Raw genomic sequence first — 14,771 nt, 5'->3', positions numbered from 1 at the left:
CTTTCTAATACCGTTGCGGTCCTATGACGGTAGCACTCAACGTCAGATCAGCTAAGGCAGAGCTCCTAGAGTGACCCGAGGGAGTCTCAGCTGTCCCAGGAGTTCCTTGTACACATAAGCTTAAAATCGCAGCTTGAAGCAGAGCTCGAGAGCTAACGCCATGGCACAAGAAGCATGACTTCTTCCCCAAGGTGGGTAGATTCTGACAGCAACTTCTAGCTGCTGAGACCTTTGAAAGATGCTAAACTTGCTACAAATATGAACAGTGACCCAGTGTTAAGTGCAAGCATCTGCTGTTGAAATTCTGGACTGAAGTCTGTCTTAGTCAGGGTTTCTCTTCCTGCACAAACATCATCACCAAGAAGCAAGTTGGGGAGGAAAGGGTTTATTCAGCTTATACTTCCCACACTGATGTTCATCACCAAAGGGATGTCAGGACTGGAACTCAAGCAGGTCAGGATACAGGAGCTGATGCAGAGGCCATGGAGGGATGTTTCTTACTGGCTTGCTTCCCCTGGCTTGCTCAGTTTCCTTTCTTATAGAAACCCAAGACTACCAGCCCAGGGAATGGCACCACCCACAAGGGGTCCTCTCCCCCTTTGATCACCAACCAAGAAAATGCCCCACAGCTGGAGCTCATGGAGGCACTTCCCCAACTGAAGCTCCTTTCTTGGTGATAACTCCAGCTTGTGTCAAATTGACACACAAAACCAGCCAGTACAGAAGTCCATCAAATTTCTCAGAGAGTTGAAGTTTCCTGGCAGCCGCTTTTTTTTTTTTTTTTGGTTGTTGTTACCTGTTCAACGTCTTTCCTCTTCTCTACTGGCTTGTCACAGGGTTGTTCCTTTCTTGTGCTTTGGCACTAACCCGAACAGGGAGCAACTTTCTAAGATTTGCACATATGCCTCTTCCCTACCCAGAGCAGACTTCTGTGAATGTAGCTAGGTTGGGGATAATGCACAAGCCAAAAAAACTTGAAGAATATCAAGTAACAGGTATGGATGGTGTGGGGAGTCCGTTGGTCACCTCACCTATTGTGTGATTAACCATACCTCCCTTCTTTCAAGCTCCCTCTCTCCCTCTTGGTCCTGAGGCTCCCTTTATGACTTCTGAGGAGCCTGACATTCATTTCCATCCCCACCCCCACTCTCAGCTTTGAGATGTTCTTGTGGACTCATAAAGACCTTTGAGAATGGAGCACGTCTTTCAGAAAGCCCCCTCTACAGCTGGACTATGTCCATTAGATAAGGAAAGTATTGAGGAAAAGTTTACTGACATTTATGCAAATAGCAATCATTTCTTCCTGATCTCTTCTCGTGAACGGTTAAATCAAATCAGACATTAATTTAAATATTTCCAGTTCCTTGGTTCAGTTGGTTTTACTCCTTTAGCCCACCGTGGTAGACACTGAGGGAAACATTTCTAAATGGATGAAGTGCATTCCAGAGAGAACCAGCATAGTTGGTCATAAGACAGACACACAACAGACACTGGTCGCACAACTGAGTTATAAGACAAGAAAGGAACAGAGTGTCCAGAGAGCGCGCGTGCTTGTCTTGACTTAATCTCCAGATTTATTGGTCAGAAGTCAACAACAGTACTGACTACAGAGCCGGCTGCTTCTCCTTCCAGGGCAAGTACCTGAATGAGCCTTCCTTCTGTGCTCAATTAGAACTCAAGTCTAAAAGAGTATATGAAAAGCCGCCTCTGAAACCCACAGGTGAACTCTGGTAAAAGGAGAGCCAGTCCACAAAACAAGGTAACTGTTCTATCAGAAGAATGTGAACTCCCAGCTTTACAAATTCCATTGTATAGGGAACATTAGAAAATTCTCAGATGCCACTAAAGTGAGGAGGCTAAAAACCTATGTATCAAAGAGTTGTCCATATATATGGGTTAATGTGAACTAGAAATAATCTTGTCATTTCTCCTCATTCTGATCCTCAAGCAAGGACTGTAAAGAAAATTTACAATGTTTAACCTTGACGGTGAGTGAAGGTAAGAAAACAATAAATTACCACTGAGAACTCCTAACTCCAGTTATCTCAGATTTACTGCCTGAATCCACATTCCCTGAGTGGCTTGAAAAAAACCTCAAGCCAAGAATTTAATCGGGAGCGACGTCTAGAATAGTCGTGCCACCAGATGCTTGGTACAAACAAATGTACATCCTTCATAAAGTTCATATCTCTGTGCCAGACCCCAAATAATTCTCGTGAATAAGATTCCAAGAATATTGAACATCCAACAATAAAAATCAACGAAACGCACAAGGAAATAACTCACAATGAGCAATATCTTGAGCTCAGCAGACACAGACCCGAAGGACTTCAAACCACAGCAGATTCAGACAGAACACTTTTTAAAAGTATGCATAATATATTTTAAGAGATATGTTATAGACTTGAAAACATGTGGAAGAAATAATGAACTATGAAGTGGCAAATGGCTGAGCATATTTCTAGAGAACTAAATTGAATTCCTGCAAATGCTGCTTAACACTCCTTAAAACAACACACACACGCGCACACACACACACACACATGTACACATACACACAAGCTGCCTTATTTAGGTATAATGATAGCATGTTGGTTCTGTTACACACACAGATAGGTAGTAGACGTTCAAAGCAGTTAGAGATGTAAACTAAGGTACTTTCAGATGGAATTCCATTTCATTTGGAAGTATGTACTCTCACAAATTTGCTTTAACTTTTTCTAAGAAAATTTTGTTGAAAGTGTGCAGTTGAAAAAAGACTAAATGATAATTATAAGAATTAGATAATTGAAATATTAAGGTTTTTAATACTTTTCTATTTATTCTTGCTTATGTATAATTTCTATGTAATCATAAGTTTATTTAGAAGAAGAAAGTATATTTATGTAGCTAACTTTGCTGAAGATATTGCACTGTTTATTGAAGCAAACCTCTAAAGTATAATTTAAAAATACATAACTATCTTAAGTATTTTCATATCATTTAACTGTACACATGGTAAAGATATGAATTTTCATAGGCTAACACAGACTATGACTAGATGTTATATGGGAATAATTGAAGTGGGTAGGCTTGGTAGAAGAGATCTATAACTAATTATCCAGGAAACAGCACAAGAAACACAACCACGGTGGTCACTAATGAAAACCGTGACGTGGTAGCCTGGACTAGACGACAGATAGGTTTCAGTGGAGTCCCAGAAGAATAGGAGAAGGATAAGGATGATCAAGCAGGGACAAAGTCTGAAGGACCAATGACAGAGAACGTCCAGAACTGAAGAAGCATACCAATTCAAGTTCAAGGGACTTTAGTGGCCTAGGGGTAAAAGCCCTTGTTAAACAAGCCAATAGATGTGCCTAGTTCCTGAAACCCACAGAAGGGGAGAGACAACTCCTGAAAGTTGTCTTCTGACTTCCACACCTCCACTGTTGTGTGAGTGTTACTGCAGACACACACACACACAACACAACACACACACACAACACATACACATACAACACACACAATATAACACATACAAACAACACACACCATACACACAACACACACCATACATATATAATAAACAAAACTTAAAGACTAAGTAAGAAACTTCACAAATCACAAATAGTCTAAGATGAAATCAGTAGTTGGACACAGTATAGTAAAACTGAAAACAGGAAAAAAAAATCACATAAACAAAACAACCAAAATCAAAATAAAGAAACAGCCTTACAAAGAGCTGGACAGCCAGCCAGGTCCCACTTCTCAACAGGTAACTATTTGAGAGCAATTTTCCTTGATTTTTCTTTTCTGTGTGTGTGTGTGTGTGTGTGTGTGTGTGTGTGTAATTTGCACATGAGCACAGTTGCCTTCATAGGTCAGAAGAGGGACTAAGATAACCTGAAGTTGGCGTTATAGGTTTATGAGCTGTCTAGCATGGGCGCTAGGAGCCAAACAGAATCTTCTGCTAAAGCAAAGGGTGTTCTTAATACTGACCGACCTCTCTACTCCAGAGCACCTTCCTTAGCACTGATGCCTGGTGAGAGTCAGACAGTCCCAGAATGCTGACGGAAAGTGATTGACAGCCTGGGATTCTACTTCAAAAAGGAGTCCCCACCTTTCCAGACACGTGAAACACAACCTCTAATGGCAATTCTGAAAAATAGGTTTCAGATATCAAGGAAGTGCTACAAATCAAACTTCTACCACGTGGTAGGGAAACAGAAATAAGCGCTGGCTACTAAACGACACGCAGGCCAGGCCAACTTCCTTTAAGAACACAGTAAACCAGGTATGGTGGCACATGGCTTTAACCACAGCACTTGGGAGGTAGACGCAGGTGGACCTCTGAGAAGATGAGGCCAGCCTCGTCTGTATACCAGTGTTGTATTTAGTTTTCTATTGCTGTGAAGAAACACTGTAACCAACAGCAACTTGATGAGGAAAGGTTTATTTGGCCCCCACACACCAATCATGGTCCAATATGGAAACCCAGGGCAGGAACTGAACCGGATCACAAAGAACCATTACTTACTGGGTCGTTCTCTATGGCTTGCTCCCTATAGCTTGTTCAGCCTGTTTCTAACACCAGCCAGGACTACCTGGGCGGGCAGCACCCACGGTGAGTTGGATCCTCTCACATAAATGACCAATCAAGAGAATGCCTCTCGCAGACCTTCAGACCAATATGTGGTGACATTTCTTCAGTTGAAATTCCCTCTTCCTAGATATGTCCGGGTTTGCGTCAAGTTGACAAAACCAACCAGCACAACCAAATGGTTGGGGCAGGAAAACACCATAAAGCACTAACACCAAACAAACCACCAGCCTCTCACGACAACGCACGCAAAACTCACTAACACAACTGTGAGGCTAAGAGGCAAGCTGCAGACTAGTGTGCATTTTATAGTTCCGAGTATTTAAAGTTCGATAGCAAGCAGAGTTTACCCACTTACGGCTGAGGAATATAGGCATGGGCACTAACGGCAGGAAAGAACAAGGAATGCTTGCCACAGAATGCTTGTCGGTTACTTCTGAGAGAGGTCAGACTGGACAGTAAGGGCTTGATGACCCGGTCCCTGCAGTGTTTTCTCTCTCTCTCTCTCTCTCTCTCTCTCTCTCTCTCTCTCTCTCTCTCTCTCTCTCTCATATTTATTCTCTCATATATTAAATCCCAGCTACAGTTTTTCCTCCCTCCTTTCTTCCCAGCCCCTCCCACCAAGTTCTCTTTTGATTGAGCCCATACTCAGCTAAGGATTATTAGGAATGTGCATATGTTCTCATATCCTTTGGACAGGTTTCATAGTTCTTAAAAGGTCATAGAACAAGTGGATTTCTGGCATCTAGAAAATGTTAAATGCTTGCCTAAGAAAATGGGTGTCTGATTAGTTAAGGCTGCCTCTCACAGTTTTTAGTGCCCACCGTCTAATTGTCATACACCAGTTATCACGACGTTTATGGCATTCAGATCTCTACTTTCCTTGCTCCTTGACACCTGTGTCCCTTGGTCAGTTCTTTCTAGATGATGACTTTGGATAGAACCACTGTTATCTGAAACTTTAGATCCCATTGGATGGTCTTTATTGAGTTTATGAATACTTGAATCTGGACCATCTGTCCCATGAGTTCATTTGTGTCATTTGTTTTGGTATTATCAATATCTTGCATCTACCTTAACCCGAATAGTAATTACAATTCTATATATTCAACCTGAAATCTCAAGTCTCTCATGACAATTCTGCCATCAGATTGACATCTTAGAACGCCTTGGCAAATGTGGCAGATGAGTTCAAGAGTAAAACTAGAGAGGAAAGGTAACAGATGAGAACTCTGAGATGCACTGGTTGGGAAGTAGAGATCAAGAGGGACTCCCAACAGAGCTCACAGAACTATTACAGTAATCAGCATCTATTTCAGACTCTCAGCTCACAGCCCAGAGAGGAGGTCTCTGGGGCTCTTTCTTGCCTCCAGAACTATGTAACTATGCTGCTATCTCATGGTGTTGTTATGGTGGCCCCAGGCAAACACTGCATGGCTGTCTATTGCCTGCAAGTCTTCAAATGCAGTTCCCTTTGTGTGGTTCTCACTGTGCAAGCCTTACTGTGACCTCCTGGGGGAGGTGTCATCAGCAACTCTTTTACAAGGTAGGAGACAGGAAGCTTTAAGAGACTTAAGGTGCCTGGGTGGTTAGGCACAAAAAGTCAATGGGGACAGTGTTAGGAAAAATCACACGTGAACACAGTTTGTCACCAGTACTGGAGAGCCTGTGCAAAGTGCACTGCGCATGCAGGAGTAACACAGCCCTGGAGTGCAGGGCAGGGTGGTCGTGCTTATGACGTGGCCACTTGGTCAATCTCCTCCAGGGCCCATTGAGTTACTCCTGAGGGTTCTCGCCTTGAGTTAAATCTCCCAAGAAGCTTTCTCTAGTCATAACAGGGTTCACCATATCGTTAGATGTTGGATAGGCTAGGGGAGCAAATTGGAAGGAATGTGCAATTGGGAATTAATCAGTTAAAAGGTCAGAACGTAAAGTGTGGGTTTTAGTATTAGATGGATCCCACATGCATCAAACTTTAAAATCATTGCATGAGGTTTTACTATAAGCAAGTCCACCATAAAGAGGTTTCACTACGCAAATAACGGGTAAAGAAATGCAGTCTCCATCCTGAGTTTTAAAAACACAATTAAAATTGGTGCAGGCTCGCTGAGCCTTGCCAAACCCTGCTTTAAATAACAGTTTGGAGAATCGCAAACTTCAATTACTTTTGGCAGTGCCTTGGCTTTCCATGAGGCACTATAGGTTATTAAATGCGTAGCTGTTTAGTTTGCTAATGAATAGTTTGTCCTACATTCAATTAGGCCACTTTCCCTCTTTTTTTCTCCCTTTCTCTCTCAAGTTTTTTTTTTCCCATCATCTAAAGAATTGATGATAATCAAGGAAAAGGTGTCAAGGTGCATATTTTTTATCCAAGATATATCTTTATGACCAGAGGGTTTCTAGATAGACACCTGCCTTGTTCTTGTAACCTTAGTATCTACCTGCTGTATCATTAACTGCTATATGATGATAATGGTGAGAATAATTGCAGTCATATATACTATATGCAACGCTGTTTAAACCTTCTATTCATTATCTCACATTTTTCTCTCAGCACCCTCATGTAGATAAAGAACCTATTATTTGCTATTTTTAAAGCCAGTGAAGCAAAGGAGGTTAGCTGGCTTTCCCCAGATCATGAACGTCATCATGAGGAAGGAGGAACACAGGATGAGCCAGCAGGATGAGAGAGTGCACTTTGTGGTCCTTGTGCCTCACCACCTACTTCCTGATTCCTGTCTCTGGTGTGTGTGGCTAAAGAAATGAGATCCAAGCAAGCTATACGACTTCTGGGTCTTTTTGATGGACAAGTTATTAAGGTCTGATCAGTTAGCTTGCCTGATTGAATTTAATTTTTTTCAATTCTCTCTCTCTCTCTCTCTCTCTCTCTCTCTCTCTCTCTCTCTCTCTCTGTGTGTGTGTGTGCGCGCGCGCGCGCGTGTGTTTCTGTATGTATATTCCATAGGACACATGTAGAGGACAGAGGACAACTTGAGGAAATTAGTTTTGTCCCCTACAATGTGGGTTTCAGGTCATCTGGCTTGACAGCAAGTGTCTCTACCTAGTGAGCCATCTTGTTGGCTCTTGTTGAGATCCTAAATCCACTCTAATTAGGAGAGATTTGGGCCTTAAAGAATTTGATATTCACTGGGCTTGGTCCCAGCACTTGGGAAGCAGAGGCAGGTGGATCTCAGAGTTCAAGGACAGCCTGGTTTACAGAGCATTCTAAGACAGCTTAGGGCTACATGGTAAAATTCTCTTTTGAAAAACAAAAAGATAAACAAAAAAGAATTTGATAGTTATACAAAGATCAAAACTGACCAAGTACCCTACCAACTTAATATACATGTACCTATGGAGCATTCTTTAGAAATGAACAATATTAAAACTCAGAGTGGCAAAACATTTGACCATCAATTAAGGGAAGCCTTTTACATTTTTTTGACACAGGGATCTTGTCTCACATCTGCTATGTAGGCCAGGCTGGCCTTGATCTCCTGATCCCCTGCCTTAGTGTCCTGTGGTGGTGTGCCACATCCAGCCCAGAGCCCTTACACGTTCATCAGCTTCCTCTGAAACTCGAAAGTGAGGCCACACTTCAGATTTCAAGGCACACCCAGGTACATTTAACTTCTAAAATTAGAGATTGGTTACTGGGTGCTCCAGTACTTCAGTGACGAGTGTACGAGGCAGGAGACTGACAAACTATCTGGCCTTTAAGAAACCGTGGGTTAACGACTGCTCTCAACCCCAACTACCTGACACCGGGTGCCTCATATTGTGACAGCAGTCATTTTAAATGCAAACTTGTTAAGAAAAAAATCTAAACAAACAAACAAAAACCCACCAGGTCCACCTCAATTGGCACCACAGAGGGCTTGACATAACAAGCCCTAGTTCCCACCTACCTCCCTCCCTCCCCTCTCTAACTTTCCCTTCCCCCTAAAACACCTCTTCCTTCCTGCTTTAGACACTAATTTCTGGGCTGATGTGGCTCAGATATTGGCTTATTTAGGGCATAAGGGCAATAAATCAGCCTGAACCCGGTACCAATGGCTTCTGCCTTGGGAGCCTTCTCCTCCACTTCTGCTTCTTATTCTTACCACAGTTTCCAGTTGGGTCCCTCTGATCCTGGGACTGGAAACACCTTCCCAGGCCCTGAAATTCTCATCCCCGTGGAGAACAGAGATATCCTTCATCCCAACCCACTCAGCAACATGAATTCGGTAAACGTCAGGCCACTGTGGGCTTTGCTATGAGTCTGCTCTTCCGATCTCTTCTCACGCTGGCCTGGGACTCAGGACAGCTAGCTCTGATCCACTGAGGCACAGTCCCTCTCTCCTAAGGCCAACCAAGTACTTCCCACACAGTTTGCAGCGTGTTGTACATTTAGCTCATCCTCACAGCAACCCTATAAAGTAGATATTATCCGTCCCCTGCCTCCCTGCCCCCAGGATAAAAGAAACAAACCCAGAAAGGTCAAATCATCCGTCCAAGGCTTTTAGCCTTAATGTAGATTATATCCCACAGTGAAAACTCTTAATAAGGTGTTCAAGGCCCTGGGTTCAATCCCCGGCACTCCAGAAAACATAGCCATAAGAAATAAGAGAACAGTAGTTCCTTGGTGAATCTGTCCAAGATCAATCCAGATTGCTAACTGGTTCACTTCTTTCCATCACTTCTCTTCTCACAAGCCTTGGGTCTTAATGGGATGGAGGGGAGCTTGCTGTCCATCCTGAGGGGGTCCCTCTTCCACCTTATGGGCTCTCTTCCTGTATGCAGAGCCCGACTCTCTTAAGCTGGAGGCTTTCAGCTGTTCAGGGGGACTCCTTGATGTCTCACATTATCATTAATGGATTACCCCCTTCGGAAGGCTTCCAGAGGCCTGAGCTGCCAGTCATGGAGGTTAGGCCGTATGCTCCAGAGTGCTATGTAGAGGAGGAATTCTATTAGAGAGCTTTGCATCTGGAGTTTTATAATGGTGCCTTCGGGCAAAAAAAATTAAAATGAAACCAACAACCAACAATGCCCTCCCCCACCAACCCACAGTTTCGGCTTTCCCGACAGCAAGATTTCTGACTTGGTTAAATAGAATTCATTAATAAGCAGAGGGAAAACCACTCCAGGCAGTTTACTCTTGAACATGTAAGCTGTTAAAACATTTTGTGGTTACAAGCGTTCTGAAAAATCATGCATTTTGTGATTCCTCGGAGTCTCTGCGTATTCCCATGCAGGACGTGTTCAAATCTGAGTTAGTCCACTTTTCTGCAGTGCTTGTGACAGAGGCTTGCATGGAAGTGTGACACTCAAAGCCACCATGTGTTTGGGCTTCTCCTGCTTTCAATTGCCTGATTTTTCCTTCTGAAAATACAGCTTATTCTATAAGGCATGTGCTGTGTACATGTGCTTGGTCCCTTTATAGGTATCCGATTGTCTAATTTTAGTTCTCTCTCTCTCTCTCTCTCTCTCTCTCTCTCTCTCTCTCTCTCTCTCTCGTATGGCACTCAAGTGTGCACGCACACACACACACACACATACACACACACACTCAGACACACACACACACATACACATAGAGCTTCCTTGGATGGGGGTAGTGTTCTAGAAAGTGCCCAAGAAGAGACAGGACCCTAGGAGGAGGGGACCGTGGAGCCTTCTTTGTAGGGGGGTTCCCAACCTGTCTTTGTCTGAAAACTGGGCAGCCAGCCAGCCTCAGCCCAATGGGTTGGCGTGCTTGGCCTCCAGCCCAGTGAAGATCTGACTGTCATTTCCCCACCCCCAGTGAGGCAGGAGGCAAACTGAAAAAAAACAAAAAACAAAAAAAAAAAAAACCGAGGGACTGGGGTGGAGAAAACAGAGTTGAGTCTGGGAAAGGAGGGAGGAGGGGAGACAGAGGAGACAGGGCTCAGCTGGGAGGTGGGGACCCGTGCAGTCCCTGGCCCCTTGTCAACCCCCTTTCCTCTGCTAGAATCCATTATGAACGACCAGAAGATAACAGCTCCATCAGAGGGACACCACCCCAGTTGGGCGGCAAAGCTGTTACTCGAACAATGAGACCCTGGTAAACATCAATCTCCCTCTTAAAGACCCGACAACGGCAGTCAACAGTGAGTGTCTTCCGGGAGCCTGTCATTTAGAGCCCCTCTAAAATGAGAGGTACTGGTCATCCTGGAACACTTTGCTGTTTTGCTGTTTGAGCCTGTAAACAATGTGTAAACAATGTAAACAATGTGTAAACAATGTGAGCCTGTAAACAATGTGATCCACAATGCGTGTCTGCTTCTGGTCTTATATTGTTCTTTCTTACAAAATAAAACTGTATTCAACACTTACTAAAGAAAAGGAAATTCTTCCCCACATTCAACTTAAGCCCCTCATCCGGAAGACCAATCCCCATATGCCTAAAATATGTTCCTATGGGCAGGAGACTTAGACAACAGGACAGACCTGTGACCTCCAAGAGAAACGCAGACTGTATGGCAACCGTTTCTCTTTGAATGGTTCTTTTTGTTTCCTGAAAAAAAAAAATGTATCGTATTACTGTTCATAAGCATATTCTAAACTAACTTTGTGGCATGTCAGAGACACAGAATACTTTAGAAGACATCTAGCTCAACTACCCTAGCTTTTACAAGAGGGCTCACTGAGCAGCTCACCTTCAAGCAAGAAAAACAAGTGGAGAACGTGCTAGAATCCAGGAAATGCATCTCCCCTCCCCCTCCCCACATCAAACCTTCCCTGCCTAGATGGACTGAGCAGCTTGCTTCTCAGATACATTTAAATGGAGAGTTTGCTCCCGGGTGTTTGTATTAAGATAGCAACAGTCAAATGTCCCTGCATCCTATTTAAGAGGCCACCGTGCTGACAGATGACATTATTTCCATGTGGATGGTGCCACAAGTACCCAACACAAGGTGAGCCCGGCTTATCATGGTGACCTTCTTGCCAGCCCTTGTTCCTTTTTTTTTTTTTTTTTTTTTTTTTTTTCATTCTTCCCAATAGGACTGACTTTCTTTTGGGGGGTCGTAAGGAGGTGGTGTGCAATGGAAGCTAAGACTGTGATGGTTAACCTGGGCTGTTGGAAACCAAGTCAGGATGATGCTATGTATAGCTCTTGGGCCCAAGAAGAGAGCGGGGCAGAGATAAATGTCCTTCCCATTGCAAACCAGTCAGCAAAGGCTGTACAATATGGTTTCCAACAACTCCCAAATACCCAATGTCATATTTCTATCTCCAAGAGTTTGACCTCCAGCTGTTCAAAAGAGTATTGACTTGCTCATTTTAGGATCGCCAGAGTTCTCTTCCCCTTTATCAAGCAGTGAGCATCACTCAATGTGCAGTCAGCTCCTGAGAGCAGTTGTCCCCTCAGCCTGGGACCCTGAGTGCGGAGCTGAGAGAGGAAACCTTACTTGGGGCACTGTTGTGTAGTATATCCTATACTGACAGATGTATATGAAATGGTTCCCAGGAGCTAATGGGACGTGTTTATTGAAACTGTGATAACTAAGGCTTCTACAGTGCTTAACCTGAGACAGGCCTGTTTTAAGTATTGACAAGAACTTGTCTATCTGTTCTCAGTCCTGTGGGGTAGATGCCATAATTGGTCCCTAAGTAGAAAAGCACAGAGGTTAAAAAATGGTCTATTCCCCTCCAGTTTATAGGTGACAAGCCACAGTTCAAAGAGGAATCTCATTTCATAATTTGTATTCTGGGAGTCCTTTTCTTAAAAATAGCATTTCGGCTAGTAACAGACCCACCCTAGTAAACAACCAACCAACCAATCAACCAACCAACCACCCAAATCTGATCCCACTCAAGACTGGGCTTGGAAAAGAGTTATTTCTTTTTCACCAAGAGATTTGTTTTTGTCCCTTGCGCACCTGGTGCCTCGCTTCTTACACTGACCACTTATGGCTCAGAAAAGTGGGCAACAACATTCTACCACACCACAGCAAGGAAGTGTCTCTGTGAAGAAGAGAGAGGAGCTATGGACCAGAGAGGAGAAAGTGATCTTTCGTGCCTGAAGCTTACCTCCAGAAACACGCTCCCTCCGGAAACCAGGGTGCTCCTAGCAACCTATCGTCAGCACACGGACTTGGCACCTTACCCACCAGGCCTGTTAGCCCAGCCTGGTGCTCCTAGGTTTCCAAGGCTTAAAAGAGATAATTCAATAACTGCCCATTCTATAAAAACAGACTCTTGTAGGCATGATCTTGTGAGAGTCTCAGCCCTTCAAATATCTCGTGGAGGATAATTTTTACAAAAAAAAACTTTATAATAAATTTCCCCTGGAAATGTATGGAGCACAGATCAAACTATTTTCCCTATCTGTTGGGTTGACGGCGCTAAAGGAAGCCCCCTTTCGACGGTGTGTTTTAAACCTGTGAATTGGACAAAGAGTAGCTTCGGGGATCAGTAGGTTCGGAGGGAGCCTTTCCTCTTTTGGAATATATTCCGTTTCTCTACTAGGAAAATGTCTCTCTGTTCCTCTGAATTTCAAGGCACTTTTGTCTCTGCCATATTTTTATGGTGGTGCTGCCTAAGTATGTGGAAATAAGATAAACAGCAGAAAGAACACAAAGAAACTCCAATTTATATCATTCAGTACAGCATAGTAGGTGGCCGGCGGGATGGGCAATGTGCAGCCTTCGCTGCGTAAACAGTGGGAAGCATGAATCAACCCGCCAACTTCTGTCCGCCTTGCTACCTTGACTACCATATCCTAGGCAGTGGATCCAGTTTCTCCTCTCCTAGGACAGCTTTCCCAGTCAGTAAAGAAGGTGGAGCTGCTTCCATCGCGAGCTTTGGTGCTGGGCTTCTCAAGAGAGGAACGGAGGAGGCACAGCTCATCTTTGGCAATATCAAGAAAATGTACACACTTAGGCAATAGATGGCAGTGTTTCCACAAATTTTAATACTGCAGTGGCTTTTAAGGGAAGCTTTGTGTTCAGCTCATCAGTAGCTCGCCGTGATCGTATAGTGGTTAGTACTCTGCGTTGTGGCCGCAGCAACCTCGGTTCGAATCCGAGTCACGGCAGGAATGAGGAGGCTTTTGGAAGAAAAATAAAATTAGGCCACATGCTGTATGGCATCCAGGCTAAATTTTACAAACAGAAAGAATAATGAAGATCAACTAAAAACAGGAATCAGCATAAATACTTTAAACTTTATGAAGATGACATCTATGTAGTTGCTTTATTAGTGTACCAATCCTGGGGCAAGTGCATTGCATGGGGATTTTTTTTTATTTGCATTGACGGATAATATGATAAAACTGGAGTGTAGTGGGCATGTAATTATTATTAATTACAACTACTTAAGCTGTGCTTTGAGCAGACTCGTCAAGTCTGCTTGCTTTTGAGCCTTGCCAGGGCTATACAGTAATAACAGCCCTGAATTATTTGGAAAGATGTCAGCAGGAGATGTGGAAATCCTGTTTAACCAGGCATGAATTGTTGTTAGGAGGGTTTTTTTCCAGGATGACAGAGAGAAAATGAACTGTCCCTTATCAGTAATTGCAGGAAACATTTTGTTTCTATGATATGAACTGGTTGTAATTTAACTTTCCTGCATCATTGGATAATGTAAGAAGCCAGTTGTTGCTCAGAATGAAAATCTCTGAAGTGGGCATTTGGGTCTGATAAAGGGTATATTATAAGTAGACAATAGGGCTCAAGCCATAAATAATGTCCATATATGGCAAAACTTTTTAAATGGCATTTTCCAAAAGACTGGGGTTTGTATTGTAAGTAGCTAAATGTTGAATTAATGTGGGTAACACGACTTTAATGGGCTTATCTCTAGGACTTAAAACCATGAACATTCCAGCCTGAAGATGTCAGCTGTGAGTGTGTTATAATGAGGTTCTACTGCTCCCCCACTGTAGCTGTCATGTTTTAAATTAGAGGCCACTAGAAGATTCTACATTAATGGCCCCATGTCTGTCTCTTTGACTACTTAGCAATAAAGTACTGAATTTACAAAATGCTAACAAATTTTCAAGTAAATATATCCAGGGTTGATCGAGTTCCTTCAGAGCCAGTGAGTTCTTGCAAATAATATTGTAGAAGGACAAGAATAAGTACCATACCTCCCTTTCTAACCAGCAGTCACCGTTTGATTATGAACCCCAAACATTGGTCTCAGAGCCCCGTGTTATGGAAGCAGTAAAATGTGTTTATTGTCTCCTCCA

The 14,771-nt window shown here is 43.3% G+C and overlaps 1 non-coding gene across 1 annotated transcript; it reads left to right on the top strand.

The window, feature by feature from the left end:
- The first annotated feature begins 13,544 nt into the window (after positions 1–13,544).
- On the top strand, positions 13,545–13,616 carry Trnah-gug. The gene has a single exon. It is a non-coding gene; the product is annotated as a tRNA-His (tRNA).
- The last annotated feature ends 1,155 nt before the right edge of the window (positions 13,617–14,771 follow it).

This window comes from Mus pahari, chromosome 6 (assembly GCF_900095145.1).
Source record: "Mus pahari chromosome 6, PAHARI_EIJ_v1.1, whole genome shotgun sequence".
NCBI classification, from domain to species: domain Eukaryota; kingdom Metazoa; phylum Chordata; class Mammalia; order Rodentia; family Muridae; genus Mus; species Mus pahari.
The sequence above is the reverse complement of the archived record's forward strand: the minus strand, read 5'-3'. Positions and strand labels throughout refer to the sequence as shown.